The sequence below is a fragment of the Paroedura picta genome, unplaced genomic scaffold (assembly GCF_049243985.1).
Source record: "Paroedura picta isolate Pp20150507F unplaced genomic scaffold, Ppicta_v3.0 Ppicta_v3_sca19, whole genome shotgun sequence".
NCBI classification, from domain to species: domain Eukaryota; kingdom Metazoa; phylum Chordata; class Lepidosauria; order Squamata; family Gekkonidae; genus Paroedura; species Paroedura picta.
The window spans coordinates 5839110-5860115 of NW_027518616.1; positions in this window are offsets into that span (position 1 = coordinate 5839110).

The following is a 21006-nucleotide window of genomic DNA, read 5'->3' on the forward strand; positions in this document are numbered from 1 at the left end:
ATTTCTACATCCCATGGCCTTTCCCAACCATTTAAATTTTTCTCTTACAGGTCTAACGCTTCCGAAAAACCAATACAACGCCCACCCGGAACAATATATAAAGCTAAACGAACCGTTCACTGGGTACTTATCCGTACGAAAAACCCTATTGATTTACCTGTTTTTACAAGGAAGTAAATTTGAAAAAAATATTTCTACATCCCTTGGCCTTTCCCAACCATTTAAATTTTTCTCTTACAGGTCTAACACTTCCGAAAAACCAATACAACGCCCACCCGGAACAATATATAAAGCTAAACGAACCGTTCACTGGGTACTTATCCGTACGAAAAACCCTATTGATTTACCTGTATTTACAAGGAAGTAAATGTGAAAAAAATATTTCTACATCCCATGGCCTTTCCCAACCATTTAAATTTTTCTCTTACAGGTCTAAAACTTCCGAAAAACCAATACAACGCCCACCCGGAACAATATATAAAGCTAAACGAACCGTTCACTGGGCACTTATCCGTACGAAAAACCCTATTGATTTACCTGTTTTTACAAGGAATTAAAATGTGAAAAAAATATTTCTACATCCCATGGCCTTTCCCAACCATTTAAATTTTTCTCTTACAGGTCTAACGCTTCCGAAAAACCAATACAACGCCCACCCGGAACAATATATAAAGCTAAACGAACCGTTCACTGGGTACTTATCCGTACGAAAAACCCTATTGATTTACCTGTTTTTACAAGGAAGTAAATTTGAAAAAAATATTTCTACATCCCTTGGCCTTTCCCAACCATTTAAATTTTTCTCTTACAGGTCTAACACTTCCGAAAAACCAATACAACGCCCACCCGGAACAATATATAAAGCTAAACGAACCGTTCACTGGGTACTTATCCGTACGAAAAACCCTATTGATTTACCTGTATTTACAAGGAAGTAAATGTGAAAAAAATATTTCTACATCCCATCGCCTTTCCCAACCATTTAAATTTTTCTCTTGCAGGTCTAACACTTCCGAAAATCCAATACAACGCCCACCCCGAACAATATATAAAGATAAACGAACCGTTCACTAGGTACTTATCCGTCCAAAAATCCCTATCGATTTTCCTGTTTTTACAAGGAAGTAAAATGTGAAAAAAATATTTCTACATCCCATGGCCTTTCCCAACCATTTAAATTTTTCTCTTACAGGTCTAACACTTCTGAAAAACCAAAACAACGCCCACCCGGAACAATATATAAAGCTAAACGAACCGTTCACTGGGCACTTATCCGTACGAAAAACCCTATTGATTTACCTGTTTTTACAAGGAAATAAAATGTGAAAAAAATATTTCTACATCCCATGGCCTTTCCCAACCATTTAAATTTTTCTCTTACAGGTCTAACACTTCCGAAAAACCAATACAACGCCCACCCGGAAGAATATATAAAGATAAACGAACCGTTCACTGGGTACTTATCCGTATGAAAATCACTATCGATTTTCCTGTTTTTACAAGGAAGTAAAATGTGAAAAAAATATTTCTACATCCCATGGCCTTTCCCAACCATTTAAATTTTTCTCTTACAGGTCTAACGCTTCCGAAAAACCAATACAACGCCCACCCGGAACAATATATAAAGCTAAACGAACCGTTCACTGGGTACATATCCGTACGAAAATCTCTATTGATTTTCCTGTTTTTATAAGGAAGAAAAATGTGAAAAAAATATTTCTACATCCCATGGCCTTTCCCAACCATCTAAATTTTTCTCTTACAGGTCTAACACTTCCAAAAAACCAATACAACGCCCACCCGGAACAATATATAAAGCTATACGAACCGTTCACTGGGTACTTATCCGTACGAAAATCCCTATTGATTTACCTGTTTTTAAAAGGAAATAAAATGTGAAAAAAATATTTCTACATCCCATGGCCTTTCCCAACCATTTAAATTTTTCTCTTACAGGTCTAACACTTCTGAAAAACCAATACAACGCCCACCCGGAACAATATATAAAGCTAAACGAACCGTTCACTGGGTACTTATCCGTACGAAAAACCCTATTGATTTACCTGTTTTTACAAGGAAGTAAAATGTGAAAAAATATTTCTACATCCCATGGCCTTTCCCAACCATTTAAATTTTTCTCTTACAGGTCTAACACTTCTGAAAAACCAATACAACCCCCACCCGGAACAATATATAAAGCTAAACGAACCGTTCACTGAGTACGTATCCGTACGAAAAACCCTATTGATTTACCTGTTTTTACAAGGAAGTAAATGTGAAAAAAATATTTCTACATCCCATGGCCTTTCCCAACCATTTAAATTTTTCTCTTACAGGTCTAACACTTCTGAAAAACCAATACAACGCCCACCCGGAACAATATATGAAGCTAAACGAACCGTTCACTGGGTACTTATCCGTACGAAAATCCCTATCGATTTTCCTGTTTTTACAAGGAAGTAAAATGTGAAAAAAATATTTCTACATCCCATGGCCTTTTCCAACCATTTAAATTTTTCTCTTACAGGTCTAACACTTCTGAAAAACCAAAACAACGCCACCCGGAACAATATATAAAGCTAAACGAACCGTTCACTGGGCACTTATCCGTACGAAAAACCCTATTGATTTACCTGTTTTTACATGGAAATAAAATGTGAAAAAAATATTTCTACATCCCATGGCCTTTCCCAACCATTTAAATTTTTCTCTTACAGGTCTAACGCTTCCGAAAAACCAATACAACGCCCACCCGGAACAAAATATAAAGCTAAACGAACCGTTCACTGGGTACATATCCGTACGAAAATCCCTATTGATTTACCTGTTTTTAAAAGGAAATAAAATGTGAAAAAAATATTTCTACATCCCATGACCTTTCCCAACCATTTAAATTTTTCTCTTACAGGTCTAACACTTCCGAAAAACCAATACAACGCCCACCCGGAACAATATATAAAGCTAAACGAACCGTTCACTGGGTACTTATCCGTACGAAAAACCCTATTGATTTACCTGTTTTTACAAGGAAGTAAATGTGAAAAAAATATTTCTACATCCCATGGCCTTTCCCAACCATTTAAATTTTTCTCTTACAGGTCTAACACTTCCGAAAATCCAATACAACGCCCACCCAGAAGAAAATATAAAGATAAAGGAACCGTTCACTGGGTACTTATCCGTACGAAAAACCCTATTGATTTACCTGTTTTTACAAGGAAGTAAATGTGAAATAAATATTTCTACATCCCATGGCCTTTCCCAACCATTTAAATTTTTCTCTTACAGGTCTAACACTTCCGAAAATCCAATACAACGCCCACCCAGAAGAATATATAAAGATAAAGGAACCGTTCACTAGCTACTTATCCGTACGAAAATCCCTATCGATTTTCCTGTTTTTACAAGGAAGTAAAATGTGAAAAAAATATTTCTACATCCCATGGCCTTTCCCAACCATTTAAATTTTTCTCTTACAGGTCTAACACTTCTGAAAAACCAAAACAACGCCCACCCAGAACAATGTATAAAGCTAAACAAACCGTTCACTGGGCACTTATCCGTACGAAAAACCCTATTGATTTACCTGTTTTTACAAGGAAGTAAAATGTGAAAAAAATATTTCTACATCCCATGGCCTTTCCCAACCATTTAAATTTTTTTCTTACAGGTCTAACGCTTACGAAAAAACAATACAACGCCCACCCGGAACAATGTATAAAGCTAAACAAACCGTTCACTGGGCACTTATCCGTACGAAAAACCCTATTGATTTACCTGTATTTACAAGGAAGTAAAATGTGAAAAAAATATTTCTACATCCCATGGCCTTTCCCAACCATTTAAATTTTTTTCTTACAGGTCTAACGCTTACGAAAAACCAATACAACGGCCACCCGGAACAATATATAAAGCTAAACGAACCGTTCACTGGGTACATATCCGGACGAAAATCCCTATTGATTTTCCTGTTTTTACAAGGAAATAAAATGTGAAAAAAATATTTCTACATCCCATGGCCTTTCCCAACCATTTAAATTTTTCTCTTACAGGTCTAACACTTACGAAAAAACAATACAACGCCCACCCGGAACAATGTATAAAGCTAAACAAACCGTTCACTGGGCACTTATCCGTACGAAAAACCCTATTGATTTACCTGTTTTTACAAGGAAGTAAAATGTGAAAAAAATATTTCTACATCCCATGGCCTTTCCCAACCATTTAAATTTTTTTCTTACACGTCTAACGCTTACGAAAAACCAATACAACGGCCACCCGGAACAATATATAAAGCTAAACGAACCGTTCACTGGGTACATATCCGGACGAAAATCCCTATTGATTTTCCTGTTTTTACAAGGAAATAAAATGTGAAAAAAATATTTCTACATCCCATGGCCTTTCCCAACCATTTAAATTTTTCTCTTACAGGTCTAACACTTCCGAAAAACCAATACAACGCCCACCCCGAACAATATATAAAGATGAACGAACCGTTCACTAGGTACTTATCCGTCCGAAAATCCCTATCGATTTTCCTGTTTTTACAATGAAGTAAAATGTGAAAAAAATATTTCTACATCCCATGGCCTTTCCCAACCTTTTAAATTTTTCTCTTACAGGTCTAACACTTCCAAAAAACCAATACAACGCCCACCCGGAACAATATATAAAGCTAAACGAACCGTTCACTGGGTACTTATCCGTACGAAAATCCCTATTGATTTACCTGGTTTTAAAAGGAAATAAAATGTGAAAAAAATATTTCTACATCCCATGGCCTTTCACAACCATTTAAATTTTTCTCTTACAGGTCTAACACTTCTGAAAAACCAATACAACGCCCACCCGGAACAATATATAAAGCTAAACGAACCGTTCACTGGGTACTTATCCGTACGAAAAACCCTATTGATTTACCTGTTTTTACAAGGAAGTAAATGTGAAAAAAATATTTCTACATCCCATGGCCTTTCCCAACCATTTAAATTTTTCTCTTACAGGTCTAACACTTTGAAAAAACCAATACAACGCCCACCCGGAACAATATATAATCTAAACGAACCGTTCACTGGGTACTTATCCGTACGAAAAACCCTATTGATTTACCTGTTTTTACAAGGAAATAAAATGTGAAAAAAATATTTCTACATCCCATGGCCTTTCCCAACCATTTAAATTTTTCTCTTACAGGTCTAACGCTTCCGAAAAACCAATACAACGCCCACCCGGATAAATATATAAAGCTAAACGAACCGTTCACTGGGTACTTATCCGTACGAAAAACCCTATTGATTTACCTGTTTTTACAAGGAAGTAAATGTGAAAAAAATATTTCTACATCCCATGGCCTTTCCCAACCACTTAAATTTTTCTCTTACAGGTCTAACACTTCCGAAAAACCAATACAACGCCCACCCCGAACAATATATAAAGATAAACGAACCGTTCACTGGGTACTTATCCGTACGAAAATCCCTATTGATTTACCTGGTTTTAAAAGGAAATAAAATGTGAAAAAAATATTTCTACATCCCATGGCCTTTCACAACCATTTAAATTTTTCTCTTACAGGTCTAACACTTCTGAAAAACCAATACAACGCCCACCCGGAACAATATATAAAGCTAAACGAACCGTTCACTGGGTACTTATCCGTACGAAAAACCCTATTGATTTACCTGTTTTTACAAGGAAGTAAATGTGAAAAAAATATTTCTACATCCCATGGCCTTTCCCAACCATTTAAATTTTTCTCTTACAGGTCTAACACTTTCAAAAAACCAATACAACGCCCACCCGGAACAATATATAAAGCTAAACGAACCGTTCACTGGGTACTTATCCGTACGAAAATCCCTATTGATTTACCTGTTTTTAAAAGGAAATAAAATGTGAAAAAAATATTTCTACATCCCATGGCCTTTCCCAACCATTTATATTTTTCTCTTACAGGTCTAACACTTCTGAAAAACCAATACAACGCCCACCCGGAACAATATATAAAGCTAAACGAACCGTTCACTGGGTACTTATCCGTACGGAAATCCCTATCGATTTTCCTGTTTTTACAAGGAAGTAAAATGTGAAAAAAATATTTCTACATCCCATGGCCTTTTCCAACCATTTAAATTTTTCTCTTACAGGTCTAACACTTCCGAAAAACCAAAACAACGCCCACCCGGAACAATATATAAAGCTAAACGAACCGTTCACTGGGCACTTATCCGTACGAAAAACCCTATTGATTTACCTGTTTTTACAAGGAAATAAAATGTGAAAAAAATATTTCTACATCCCATGGCCTTTCCCAACCATTTAAATTTTTCTCTTACAGGTCTAACACTTCCGAAAAACCAATACAACGCCCACCCGGAACAAAATATAAAGCTAAACGAACCGTTCACTGGGTACTTATCCGTACGAAAATCCCTATTGATTTACCTGTTTTTACAAGGAAATAAAATGTGAAAAAAATATTTCTACATCCCATGGCCTTTCCCAACCATTTAAATTTTTCTCTTACAGGTCTAACACTTCCGAAAAACCAATACAACGCCCACCCGGAACAAAATATAAAGCTAAACGAACCGTTCACTGGGTACTTATCCGTACGAAAATCCCTATTGATTTACCTGTTTTTAAAAGGAAATGAAATGTGAAAAAAATATTTCTACATCCCATGGCCTTTCCTAACCATTTAAATTTTTCTCTTACAGGTCTAACACTTCTGAAAAACCAATACAACGCCCACCCGGAACAATATATAAAGCTAAACGAACCGTTCAAGAGGTACTTATCCGTCCGAAAATCCCTATCGATTTTCCTGTTTTTACAAGGAAGTAAAATGTGAAAAAAATATTTCTACATCCCATGGCCTTTCCCAACCTTTAAAATTTTTCTCTTACAGGTCTAACACTTCCAAAAAACCAATACAACGCCCACCCGGAACAATATATAAAGCTAAACGAACCGTTCACTGGGTACTTATCCGTACGAAAATCCCTATTGATTTACCTGGTTTTAAAAGGAAATAAAATGTGAAAAAAATATTTCTACATCCCATGGCCTTTCACAACCATTTAAATTTTTCTCTTACAGGTCTAACACTTCTGAAAAACCAATACAACGCCCACCCGGAACAATATATAAAGCTAAACGAACCGTTCACTGGGTACTTATCCGTACGAAAAACCCTATTGATTTACCTGTTTTTACAAGGAAGTAAATGTGAAAAAAATATTTCTACATCCCATGGCCTTTCCCAACCATTAAAATTTTTCTCTTACAGGTCTAACACTTTCAAAAAACCAATACAACGCCCACCCGGAACAATATATAAAGCTAAACGAACCGTTCACTGGGTACTTATCCGTACGAAAATCCGTATTGATTTACCTGTTTTTAAAAGGAAATAAAATATGAAAAAAATATTTCTACATCCCATGGCCTTTCCCAACCATTTAAATTTTTCTCTTACAGGTCTAACACTTCTGATAAACCAATATAACGCCCACCCGGAACAATATATAAAGCTAAACGAACCGTTCACTGGGTACTTATCCGTACGGAAATCCCTATCGATTTTCCTGTTTTTACAAGGAAGTAAAATGTGAAAAAAATATTTCTACATCCCATGGCCTTTTCCAACCATTTAAATTTTTCTCTTACAGGTCTAACACTTCCGAAAAACCAAAACAACGCCCACCCGGAACAATATATAAAGCTAAACGAACCGTTCACTGGGCACTTATCCGTACGAAAAACCCTATTGATTTACCTGTTTTTACAAGGAAATAAAATGTGAAAAAAATATTTCTACATCCCATGGCCTTTCCCAATCATTTAAATTTTTCTCTTACAGGTCTAACGCTTCCGAAAAACCAATACAACGCCCACCCGGAACAATATATAAAGCTAAATGAACCGTTCACTGGGTACATATCCGTACGAAAATCCCTATTGATTTTCCTGTTTTTATAAGGAAGTAAAATGTGAAAAAAATATTTCTACATCCCATGGCCTTTCCCAACCATTTAAATTTTTCTCTTACAGGTCTAACACTTCCGAAAAACCAATACAACGCCTACCCATAACAAAATATAAAGCTAAACGAACCGTTCACTGGGTACTTATCCGTACGAAAACCCCTATTGATTTACCTGTTTTTAAAAGGAAATAAGATGTGAAAAAAATATTTCCACATCCCATGGCCTTTCCCAACCATTTAAATTTTTCTCTTACAGGTCTAACACTTTGAAAAAACCAATACAACGCCCACCCGGAACAATATATAATCTAAACGAACCGTTCACTGGGTACTTATCCGTACGAAAAACCCTATTGATTTACCTGTTTTTACAAGGAAATAAAATGTGAAAAAAATATTTCTACATCCCATGGCCTTTCCCAACCATTTAAATTTTTCTCTTACAGGTCTAACGCTTCCGAAAAACCAATACAACGCCCACCCGGATAAATATATAAAGCTAAACGAACCGTTCACTGGGTACTTATCCGTACGAAAAACCCTATTGATTTACCTGTTTTTACAAGGAAGTAAATGTGAAAAAAATATTTCTACATCCCATGGCCTTTCCCAACCATTTAAATTTTTCTCTTACAGGTCTAACACTTCCGAAAAACCAATACAACGCCCACCCCGAACAATATATAAAGATAAACGAACCGTTCACTGGGTACTTATCCGTACGAAAATCCCTATTGATTTACCTGGTTTTAAAAGGAAATAAAATGTGAAAAAAATATTTCTACATCCCATGGCCTTTCACAACCATTTAAATTTTTCTCTTACAGGTCTAACACTTCTGAAAAACCAATACAACGCCCACCCGGAACAATATATAAAGCTAAACGAACCGTTCACTGGGTACTTATCCGTACGAAAAACCCTATTGATTTACCTGTTTTTACAAGGAAGTAAATGTGAAAAAAATATTTCTACATCCCATGGCCTTTCCCAACCATTTAAATTTTTCTCTTACAGGTCTAACACTTTCAAAAAACCAATACAACGCCCACCCGGAACAATATATAAAGCTAAACGAACCGTTCACTGGGTACTTATCCGTACGAAAATCCCTATTGATTTACCTGTTTTTAAAAGGAAATAAAATGTGAAAAAAATATTTCTACATCCCATGGCCTTTCCCAACCATTTAAATTTTTCTCTTACAGGTCTAACACTTCTGAAAAACCAATACAACGCCCACCCGGAACAATATATAAAGCTAAACGAACCGTTCACTGGGTAATTATCCGTACGGAAATCCCTATCGATTTTCCTGTTTTTACAAGGAAGTAAAATGTGAAAAAAATATTTCTACATCCCATGGCCTTTTCCAACCATTTAAATTTTTCTCTTACAGGTCTAACACTTCCGAAAAACCAAAACAACGCCCACCCGGAACAATATATAAAGCTAAACGAACCGTTCACTGGGCACTTATCCGTACGAAAAACCCTATTGATTTACCTGTTTTTACAAGGAAATAAAATGTGAAAAAAATATTTCTACATCCCATGGCCTTTCCCAACCATTTAAATTTTTCTCTTACAGGTCTAACACTTCCGAAAAACCAATACAACGCCCACCCGGAACAAAATATAAAGCTAAACGAACCGTTCACTGGGTACTTATCCGTACGAAAATCCCTATTGATTTACCTGTTTTTACAAGGAAATAAAATGTGAAAAAAATATTTCTACATCCCATGGCCTTTCCCAACCATTTAAATTTTTCTCTTACAGGTCTAACACTTCCGAAAAACCAATACAACGCCCACCCGGAACAAAATATAAAGCTAAACGAACCGTTCACTGGGTACTTATCCGTACGAAAATCCCTATTGATTTACCTGTTTTTAAAAGGAAATGAAATGTGAAAAAAATATTTCTACATCCCATGGCCTTTCCTAACCATTTAAATTTTTCTCTTACAGGTCTAACACTTCTGAAAAACCAATACAACGCCCACCCGGAACAATATATAAAGCTAAACGAACCGTTCAAGAGGTACTTATCCGTCCGAAAATCCCTATCGATTTTCCTGTTTTTACAAGGAAGTAAAATGTGAAAAAAATATTTCTACATCCCATGGCCTTTCCCAACCTTTTAAATTTTTCTCTTAGAGGTCTAACACTTCCAAAAAACCAATACAACGCCCACCCGGAACAATATATAAAGCTAAACGAACCGTTCACTGGGTACTTATCCGTACGAAAATCCCTATTGATTTACCTGGTTTTAAAAGGAAATAAAATGTGAAAAAAATATTTCTACATCCCATGGCCTTTCACAACCATTTAAATTTTTCTCTTACAGGTCTAACACTTCTGAAAAACCAATACAACGCCCACCCGGAACAATATATAAAGCTAAACGAACCGTTCACTGGGTACTTATCCGTACGAAAAACCCTATTGATTTACCTGTTTTTACAAGGAAGTAAATGTGAAAAAAATATTTCTACATCCCATGGCCTTTCCCAACCATTAAAATTTTTCTCTTACAGGTCTAACACTTTCAAAAAACCAATACAACGCCCACCCGGAACAATATATAAAGCTAAACGAACCGTTCACTGGGTACTTATCCGTACGAAAATCCGTATTGATTTACCTGTTTTTAAAAGGAAATAAAATATGAAAAAAATATTTCTACATCCCATGGCCTTTCCCAACCATTTAAATTTTTCTCTTACAGGTCTAACACTTCTGATAAACCAATATAACGCCCACCCGGAACAATATATAAAGCTAAACGAACCGTTCACTGGGTACTTATCCGTACGGAAATCCCTATCGATTTTCCTGTTTTTACAAGGAAGTAAAATGTGAAAAAAATATTTCTACATCCCATGGCCTTTTCCAACCATTTAAATTTTTCTCTTACAGGTCTAACACTTCCGAAAAACCAAAACAACGCCCACCCGGAACAATATATAAAGCTAAACGAACCGTTCACTGGGCACTTATCCGTACGAAAAACCCTATTGATTTACCTGTTTTTACAAGGAAATAAAATGTGAAAAAAATATTTCTACATCCCATGGCCTTTCCCAATCATTTAAATTTTTCTCTTACAGGTCTAACGCTTCCGAAAAACCAATACAACGCCCACCCGGAACAATATATAAAGCTAAATGAACCGTTCACTGGGTACATATCCGTACGAAAATCCCTATTGATTTTCCTGTTTTTACAAGGAAGTAAAATGTGAAAAAAATATTTCTACATCCCATGGCCTTTCCCAACCATTTAAATTTTTCTCTTACAGGTCTAACACTTCCGAAAAACCAATACAACGCCTACCCATAACAAAATATAAAGCTAAACGAACCGTTCACTGGGTACTTATCCGTACGAAAACCCCTATTGATTTACCTGTTTTTAAAAGGAAATAAGATGTGAAAAAAATATTTCCACATCCCATGGCCTTTCCCAACCATTTAAATTTTTCTCTTACAGGTCTAACACTTCCGAAAAACCAATACAACGCCCACCCGGAACAATATATGAAGCTAAACGAACCGTTCACTGGGTACTTATCGGTACGAAAAACGCTATTGATTTACCTGTTTTTACAAGGAAGTAAATGTGAAAAAAATATTTCTACATCCCATGGCCTTTCCCAACCATTTAAATTTTTCTCTTACAGGTCTAACACTTCCGAAAATCCAATACAACGCCCACCCAGAAGAATATATAAAGATAAAGGAACCGTTCACTAGCTACTTATCCGTACGAAAATCCCTATCGATTTTCCTGTTTTTACAAGGATGTAAAATGTGAAAAAAATATTTCTACATCCCATGGCCTTTCCCAACCATTTAAATTTTTCTCTTACAGGTCTAACACTTCTGAAAAACCAAATCAACGCCCACCCGGAACAATATATAAAGCTAAACGAACCGTTCACTAGCTACTTATCCGTACGAAAATCCCTATCGATTTTCCTGTTTTTACAAGGATGTAAAATGTGAAAAAAATATTTCTACATCCCATGGCCTTTCCCAACCATTTAAATTTTTCTCTTACAGGTCTAACACTTCTGAAAAACCAAATCAACGCCCACCCGGAACAATATATAAAGCTAAACGAACCGTTCACTGGGTACTTATCCGTACGAAAATCACTATTGATTTACCTGTATTTAAACGGAAATAAAATGTGAAAAAAATATTTCTACATCCCATGGCCTTTCCCAACCATTTAAATTTTTCTCTTACAGGTCTAACACTTCTGATAAACCAATATAACGCCCACCCGGAACAATATATAAAGCTAAACGAACCGTTCACTGGGTACTTATCCGTACGGAAATCCCTATCGATTTTCCTGTTTTTACAAGGAAGTAAAATGTGAAAAAGATATTTCTACATCCCATGGCCTTTTCCAACCATTTAAATTTTTCTCTTACAGGTCTAACACTTCCGAAAAACCAAAACAACGCCCACCCGGAACAATATATAAAGCTAAACGAACCGTTCACTGGGCACTTATCCGTACGAAAAACCCTATTGATTTACCTGTTTTTACAAGGAAATAAAATGTGAAAAAAATATTTCTACATCCCATGGCCTTTCCCAATCATTTAAATTTTTCTCTTACAGGTCTAACGCTTCCGAAAAACCAATACAACGCCCACCCGGAACAATATATAAAGCTAAATGAACCGTTCACTGGGTACATATCCGTACGAAAATCCCTATTGATTTTCCTGTTTTTACAAGGAAGTAAAATGTGAAAAAAATATTTCTACATCCCATGGCCTTTCCCAACCATTTAAATTTTTCTCTTACAGGTCTAACACTTCCGAAAAACCAATACAACGCCTACCCATAACAAAATATAAAGCTAAACGAACCGTTCACTGGGTACTTATCCGTACGAAAACCCCTATTGATTTACCTGTTTTTAAAAGGAAATAAGATGTGAAAAAAATATTTCCACATCCCATGGCCTTTCCCAACCATTTAAATTTTTCTCTTACAGGTCTAACACTTCCGAAAAACCAATACAACGCCCACCCGGAACAATATATGAAGCTAAACGAACCGTTCACTGGGTACTTATCGGTACGAAAAACGCTATTGATTTACCTGTTTTTACAAGGAAGTAAATGTGAAAAAAATATTTCTACATCCCATGGCCTTTCCCAACCATTTAAATTTTTCTCTTACAGGTCTAACACTTCCGAAAATCCAATACAACGCCCACCCAGAAGAATATATAAAGATAAAGGAACCGTTCACTAGCTACTTATCCGTACGAAAATCCCTATCGATTTTCCTGTTTTTACTAGGATGTAAAATGTGAAAAAAATATTTCTACATCCCATGGCCTTTCCCAACCATTTAAATTTTTCTCTTACAGGTCTAACACTTCTGAAAAACCAAATCAACGCCCACCCGGAACAATATATAAAGCTAAACGAACCGTTCACTGGGTACTTATCCGTACGAAAATCACTATTGATTTACCTGTATTTAAACGGAAATAAAATGTGAAAAAAATATTTCTATATCCCATGGCCTTTCCCAACCATTTAAATTTTTCTCTTACAGGTCTAACACTTCCGAAAAATCAATACAACGCCCACCCGGAACAATATATAAAGCTAAACGAACCGTTCACTGGGCACTTATCCATACGAAAAACCCTATTGATTTACCTGTTTTTACAAGGAAGTAAATGTGAAAAAAATATTTCTACATCCCATGCCCTTTCCCAACCATTTAAATTTTTCTCTTACAGGTCTAACACTTCCGAAAAACCAATACAACGCCCACCCGGAAGAATATATAAAGATAAACGAACCGTTCACTGGGTACTTATCCGTATGAAAATCCCTATCGATTTTCCTGTTTTTACAAGGAAGTAAAATGTGAAAAAAATATTTCTACATCCCATGGCCTTTCCCAACCATTTAAATTTTTCTCTTACAGGTCTAACACTTCCGAAAAAACAATACAACGCCCACCCGGAACAATGTATAAAGCTAAACAAACCGTTCACTGGGCACTTATCCGTACGAAAAACCCTATTGATTTACCTGTTTTTACAAGGAAGTAAAATGTGAAAAAAATATTTCTACATCCCATGGCCTTTCCCAACCATTTAATTTTTTTTCTTACAGGTCTAACGCTTACGAAAAACCAATACAACGGCCACCCGGAACAATATATAAAGCTAAACGAACCGTTCACTGGGTACATATCCGGACGAAAATCCCTATTGATTTTCCTGTTTTTACAAGGAAATAAAATGTGAAAAAAATATTTCTACATCCCATGGCCTTTCCCAACCATTTAAATTTTTCTCTTACAGGTCTAACACTTCCGAAAATCCAATACAACGCCCACCCCGAACAATATATAAAGATAAACGAACCGTTCACTAGGTACTTATCCGTCCGAAAATCCCTATCGATTATCCTGTTTTTACAAGGAAGTAAAATGTGAAAAAAATATTTCTACATCCCATGGCCTTTCCCAACCATTTAAATTTTTTTCTTACAGGTCTAACGCTTCCGAAAAACCAATACAACGCCCACCCGGAACAATATATAAAGCTAAACGAACCGTTCACTGGGTACATATCCGTACGAAAATCCCTATTGATTTTCCTGTTTTTACAAGGAAGTAAAATGTGAAAAAAATATTTCTACATCCCATGGCCTTTCCCAACCATTTAAATTTTTCTCTTACAGGTCTAACACTTCCGAAAAACCAATACAACGCCCACCCGGAACAATATATAAAGCTAAACGAACCGTTCACTGGGCACTTTTCCGTACGAAAAACCCTATTGATTTACCTGTTTTTACAAGGAAATAAAATGTGAAAAAAATATTTCTACATCCCATGGCCTTTCCCAACCATTTAAATTTTTCTCTTACAGGTCTAACGCTTCCGAAAAACCAATACAACGCCCACCCGGAACAATATATAAAGCTAAACGAAACGTTCACTGGGTACATATCCGTACGAAAATCCCTATTGATTTTCCTGTTTTTATAAGGAAGTAAAATGTGAAAAAAATATTTCTACATCCCATGGCCTTTCCCAACCATTTAAATTTTTCTCTTACAGGTCTAACACTTCCAAAAAACCAATACAACGCCCACCCGGAACAATATATAAAGCTAAACGAACCGTTCACTGGGTACTTATCCGTACGAAAAACCCTATTGATTTACCTGTTTTTACAAGGAAGTAAATGTGAAAAAAATATTTCTACATCCCATGGCCTTTCCCAACCATTTAAATTTTTCTCTTACAGGTCTAACACTTTCAAAAAAGCAATACAACGCCCACCCGGAACAATATATAAAGCTAAACGAACCGTTCACTGGGTACATATCCGTACGAAAATCCCTATTGATTTTCCTGTTTTTACAAGGAAGTAAAATGTGAAAAAAATATTTCTACATCCATGGCCTTTCCCAACCATTTAAATTTTTCTCTTACAGGTCTAACACTTCCGAAAAACCAATACAACGCCCACCCAGAACAATATATAAAGCTAAACGAACCGTTCACTGGGCACTTATCCGTACAAAAAACCCTATTGATTTAACTGTTTTTACAAGGAAATAAAATGTGAAAAAAATATTTCTACATCCCATGGCCTTTCCCAACCATTTAAATTTTTCTCTTACAGGTCTAACGCTTCCGAAAAACCAATACAACGCCCACCCGGAACAATATATAAAGCTAAACGAACCGTTCACTGGGTAGTATATCCGTACGAAAATCCCTATTGATTTTCCTGTTTTTATAAGGAAGTAAAATGTGAAAAAAATATTTCTACATCCCATGGCCTTTCCCAACCATTTAAATTTTTCTCTTACAGGTCTAACACTTCCAAAAAACCAATACAACGCCCACCCGGAACAATATATAAAGCTAAACGAACCGTTCACTGGGTACTTATCCGTACGAAAATCCCTATTGATTTACCTGTTTTTACAAGGAAGTAAATGTGAAAAAAATATTTCTACATCCCATGGCCTTTCCCAACCATTTAAATTTTTCTCTTACAGGTCTAACACTTCCGAAAATCAAATACAACGCCCACCCCGAACAATATATAAAGATAAACGAACCGTTCACTAGGTACTTATCCGTCCGAAAATCCCTATCGATTTTCCTGTTTTTACAAGGAAGTAAAATGTGAAAAAAATATTTCTACATCCCATGGCCTTTCCCAACCATTTAAATTTTTCTCTTACAGGTCTAACACTTCCAAAAAACCAATACAACGCCCACCCGGAACAATATATAAAGCTAAACGAACCGTTCACTGGGTACTTATCCGTACGAAAAACCCTATTGATTTACCTGTTTTTACAAGGAAGTAAATGTGAAAAAAATATTTCTACATCCCATGGCCTTTCCCAACCATTTAAATTTTTCTCTTACAGGTCTAACACTTCCGAAAATCCAAAACAACGCCCACCCCGAACAATATATAGAGATAAACGAACCGTTCACTAGGTACTTATCCGTCCGAAAATCCCTATCGATTTTCCTGTTTTTACAAGGAAGTAAAATGTGAAAAAAATATTTCTACATCCCATGGCCTTTCCCAACCATTTAAATTTTTCTCTTACAGGTTTAACACTTCCGAAAAACCAAAACAATGCCCATCCGGAACAATATATAAAGCTAAACGAACCGTTCACTGGGCACTTATCCGTACGAAAAACCCTATCGATTTACCTGTTTTTACAAGGAAATAAAATGTGAAAAAAATATTTCTACATCCCATGGCCTTTCCCAACCATTTAAATTTTTCTTTTACAGGTCTAACACTTCCGAAAAACCACAACAACGCCCACCCGGAACAATATATAAAGCTAAACGAACGGTTCACTGGGTACTTATCCGTACGAAAATCCCCAATTGATTTTCCTGTTTTTACAAGGAAGTAAAATGTGAAAAAAATATTTCTACATCCCATGGCCTTTCCCAACCATTTAAATTTTTCTCTTACAGGTCTAACACTTCCGAAAAAACAATACAACGCCCACCCGGAACAATATATAAAGCTAAACGAACGGTTCACTGGGTACTTATCCGTACGAAAAACCCTATTGATTTACCTGTTTTTACAAGGAAGTAAATGTGAAAAAAATATTTCTACATCCCATGGCCTTTCCCAACCATTTAAATTTTTCTCTTACAGGTCTAACACTTCCGAAAAACCAATACAACGCCCACCTGGAAGAATATATAAAGATAAACGAACCGTTCACTGGGCACTTATCCGTACGAAAAACCCTATTTATTTACCTGTTTTTACAAGGAAATAAAATGTGAAAAAATATTTGTACATCCCATGGCCTTTCCCAACCATTTAAATTTTTTTCTTACAGGTCTAACGCTTCCGAAAAACCAATACAACGCCCACCCGGAACAATATATAAAGCTAAACGAACCGTTCACTGGGTACATATCCGTACGAAAATCCCTATTGATTTTCCTGTTTTTACAAGGAAGTAAAATGTGAAAAAAATATTTCTACATCCCATGGCCTTTCCCAACCATTTAAATTTTTCTCTTACAGGTCTAACACTTCCGAAAAACCAATACAACGCCCACCCGGAACAATATATAAAGCTAAACGAACCGTTCACTGGGCACTTTTCCGTACGAAAAACCCTATTGATTTACCTGTTTTTACAAGGAAATAAAATGTGAAAAAAATATTTCTACATCCCATGGCCTTTCCCAACCATTTAAATTTTTCTCTTACAGGTCTAACGCTTCCGAAAAACCAATACAACGCCCACCCGGAACAATATATAAAGCTAAACGAAACGTTCACTGGGTACATATCCGTACGAAAATCCCTATTGATTTTCCTGTTTTTATAAGGAAGTAAAATGTGAAAAAAATATTTCTACATCCCATGGCCTTTCCCAACCATTTAAATTTTTCTCTTACAGGTCTAACACTTCCAAAAAACCAATACAACGCCCACCCGGAACAATATATAAAGCTAAACGAACCGTTCACTGGGTACTTATCCGTACGAAAAACCCTATTGATTAACCTGTTTTTACAAGGAAGTAAATGTGAAAAAAATATTTCTACATCCCATGGCCTTTCCCAACCATTTAAATTTTTCTCTTACAGGTCTAACACTTTCAAAAAAGCAATACAACGCCCACCCGGAACAATATATAAAGCTAAACGAACCGTTCACTGGGTACATATCCGTACGAAAATCCCTATTGATTTTCCTGTTTTTACAAGGAAGTAAAATGTGAAAAAAATATTTCTACATCCATGGCCTTTCCCAACCATTTAAATTTTTCTCTTACAGGTCTAACACTTCCGAAAAACCAATACAATGCCCACCCGGAACAATATATAAAGCTAAACGAACCGTTCACTGGGCACTTATCCGTACGAAAAACCCTATTGATTTATCTGTTTTTACAAGGAAATAAAATGTGAAAAAAATATTTCTACATCCCATGGCCTTTCCCAACCATTTAAATTTTTCTCTTACAGGTCTAACGCTTCCGAAAAACCAATACAACGCCCACCCGGAACAATATATAAAGCTAAACGAACCGTTCACTGGGTAGTATATCCGTACGAAAATCCCTATTGATTTTCCTGTTTTTATAAGGAAGTAAAATGTGAAAAAAATATTTCTACATCCCATGGCCTTTCCCAACCATTTAAATTTTTCTCTTCCAGGTCTAACACTTCCAAAAAACCAATACAACGCCCACCCGGAACAATATATAAAGCTAAACGAACCGTTCACTGGGTACTTATCCGTACGAAAATCCCTATTGATTTACCTGTTTTTAAAAGGAAATAAAATGTGAAAAAAATATTTCTACATCCCATGGCCTTTCCCAACCATTTAAATTTTTCTCTTAGAGGTCTAACACTTCTGAAAAACCAATACAACGCCCACCTGGAACAATATATAAAGCTAAACGAACCGTTCACTGGGTACATATCCGTACGAAAAACCCTATTGATTTACCTGTTTTTACAAGGAAGTAAATGTGAAAAAAATATTTCTACATCCCATGGCCTTTCCCAACCATTTAATTTTTCTCTTACAGGTCTAACACTTTCAAAAAACCAATACAACGCCCACCCGGAACAATATATAAAGCTAAACGAACCGTTCACTGGGTACTTATCCGTACGAAAATCCCTATTGATTTACCAGTTTTTAAAAGGAAGTAAAATGTGAAAAAAATATTTCTACATCCCATGGCCTTTCCCAACCATTTAAATTTTTCTCTTACAGGTCTAACACTTCCAAAAAACCAATACAACGCCCACCCGGAACAATATATAAAGCTAAACGAACCGTTCACTGGGTACATATCCGTACGAAAAACCCTATTGATTTACCTGTTTTTACAAGGAAGTAAATGTGAAAAAAATATTTCTACATCCCATGGCCTTTCCCAACCATTTAAATTTTTCTCTTACAGGTCTAACACTTTCAAAAAAGCAATACAACGCCCACCCGGAACAATATATAAAGCTAAACGAACCGTTCACTGGGTACATATCCGTACGAAAATCCCTATTGATTTTCCTGTTTTTACAAGGAAGTAAAATGTGAAAAAAATATTTCTACATCCATGGCCTTTCCCAACCATTTAAATTTTTCTCTTACAGGTCTAACACTTCCGAAAAACCAATACAACGCCCACCTGGAAGAATATATAAAGATAAACGAACCGTTCACTGGGCACTTATCCGTACGAAAATCCCTATTGATTTTCCTGTTTTTATAAGGAAGTAAAATGTGAAAAAAATATTTCTACATCCCATGGCCTTTCCCAACCATTTAAATTTTTCTCTTACAGGTCTAACACTTCCAAAAAACCAATACAACGCCCACCCGGAACAATATATAAAGCTAAACGAACCGTTCACTGGGTACTTATCCGTACGAAAAACCCTATTGATTAACCTGTTTTTACAAGGAAGTAAATGTGAAAAAAATATTTCTACATCCCATGGCCTTTCCCAACCATTTAAATTTTTCTCTTACAGGTCTAACACTTTCAAAAAAGCAATACAACGCCCACCCGGAACAATATATAAAGCTAAACGAACCGTTCACTGGGTACATATCCGTACGAAAATCCCTATTGATTTTCCTGTTTTTACAAGGAAGTAAAATGTGAAAAAAATATTTCTACATCCATGGCCTTTCCCAACCATTTAAATTTTTCTCTTACAGGTCTAACACTTCCGAAAAACCAATACAATGCCCACCCGGAACAATATATAAAGCTAAACGAACCGTTCACTGGGCACTTATCCGTACGAAAAACCCTATTGATTTATCTGTTTTTACAAGGAAATAAAATGTGAAAAAAATATTTCTACATCCCATGGCCTTTCCCAACCATTTAAATTTTTCTCTTACAGGTCTAACGCTTCCGAAAAACCAATACAACGCCCACCCGGAACAATATATAAAGCTAAACGAACCGTTCACTGGGTAGTATATCCGTACGAAAATCCCTATTGATTTTCCTGTTTTTATAAGGAAGTAAAATGTGAAAAAAATATTTCTACATCCCATGGCCTTTCCCAACCATTTAAATTTTTCTCTTCCAGGTCTAACACTTCCAAAAAACCAATACAACGCCCACCCGGAACAATATATAAAGCTAAACGAACCGTTCACTGGGTACTTATCCGTACGAAAATCCCTATTGATTTACCTGTTTTTAAAAGGAAATAAAATGTGAAAAAAATATTTCTACATCCCATGGCCTTTCCCAACCATTTAAATTTTTCTCTTAGAGGTCTAACACTTCTGAAAAACCAATACAACGCCCACCTGGAACAATATATAAAGCTAAACGAACCGTTCACTGGGTACATATCCGTACGAAAAACCCTATTGATTTACCTGTTTTTACAAGGAAGTAAATGTGAAAAAAATATTTCTACATCCCATGGCCTTTCCCAAC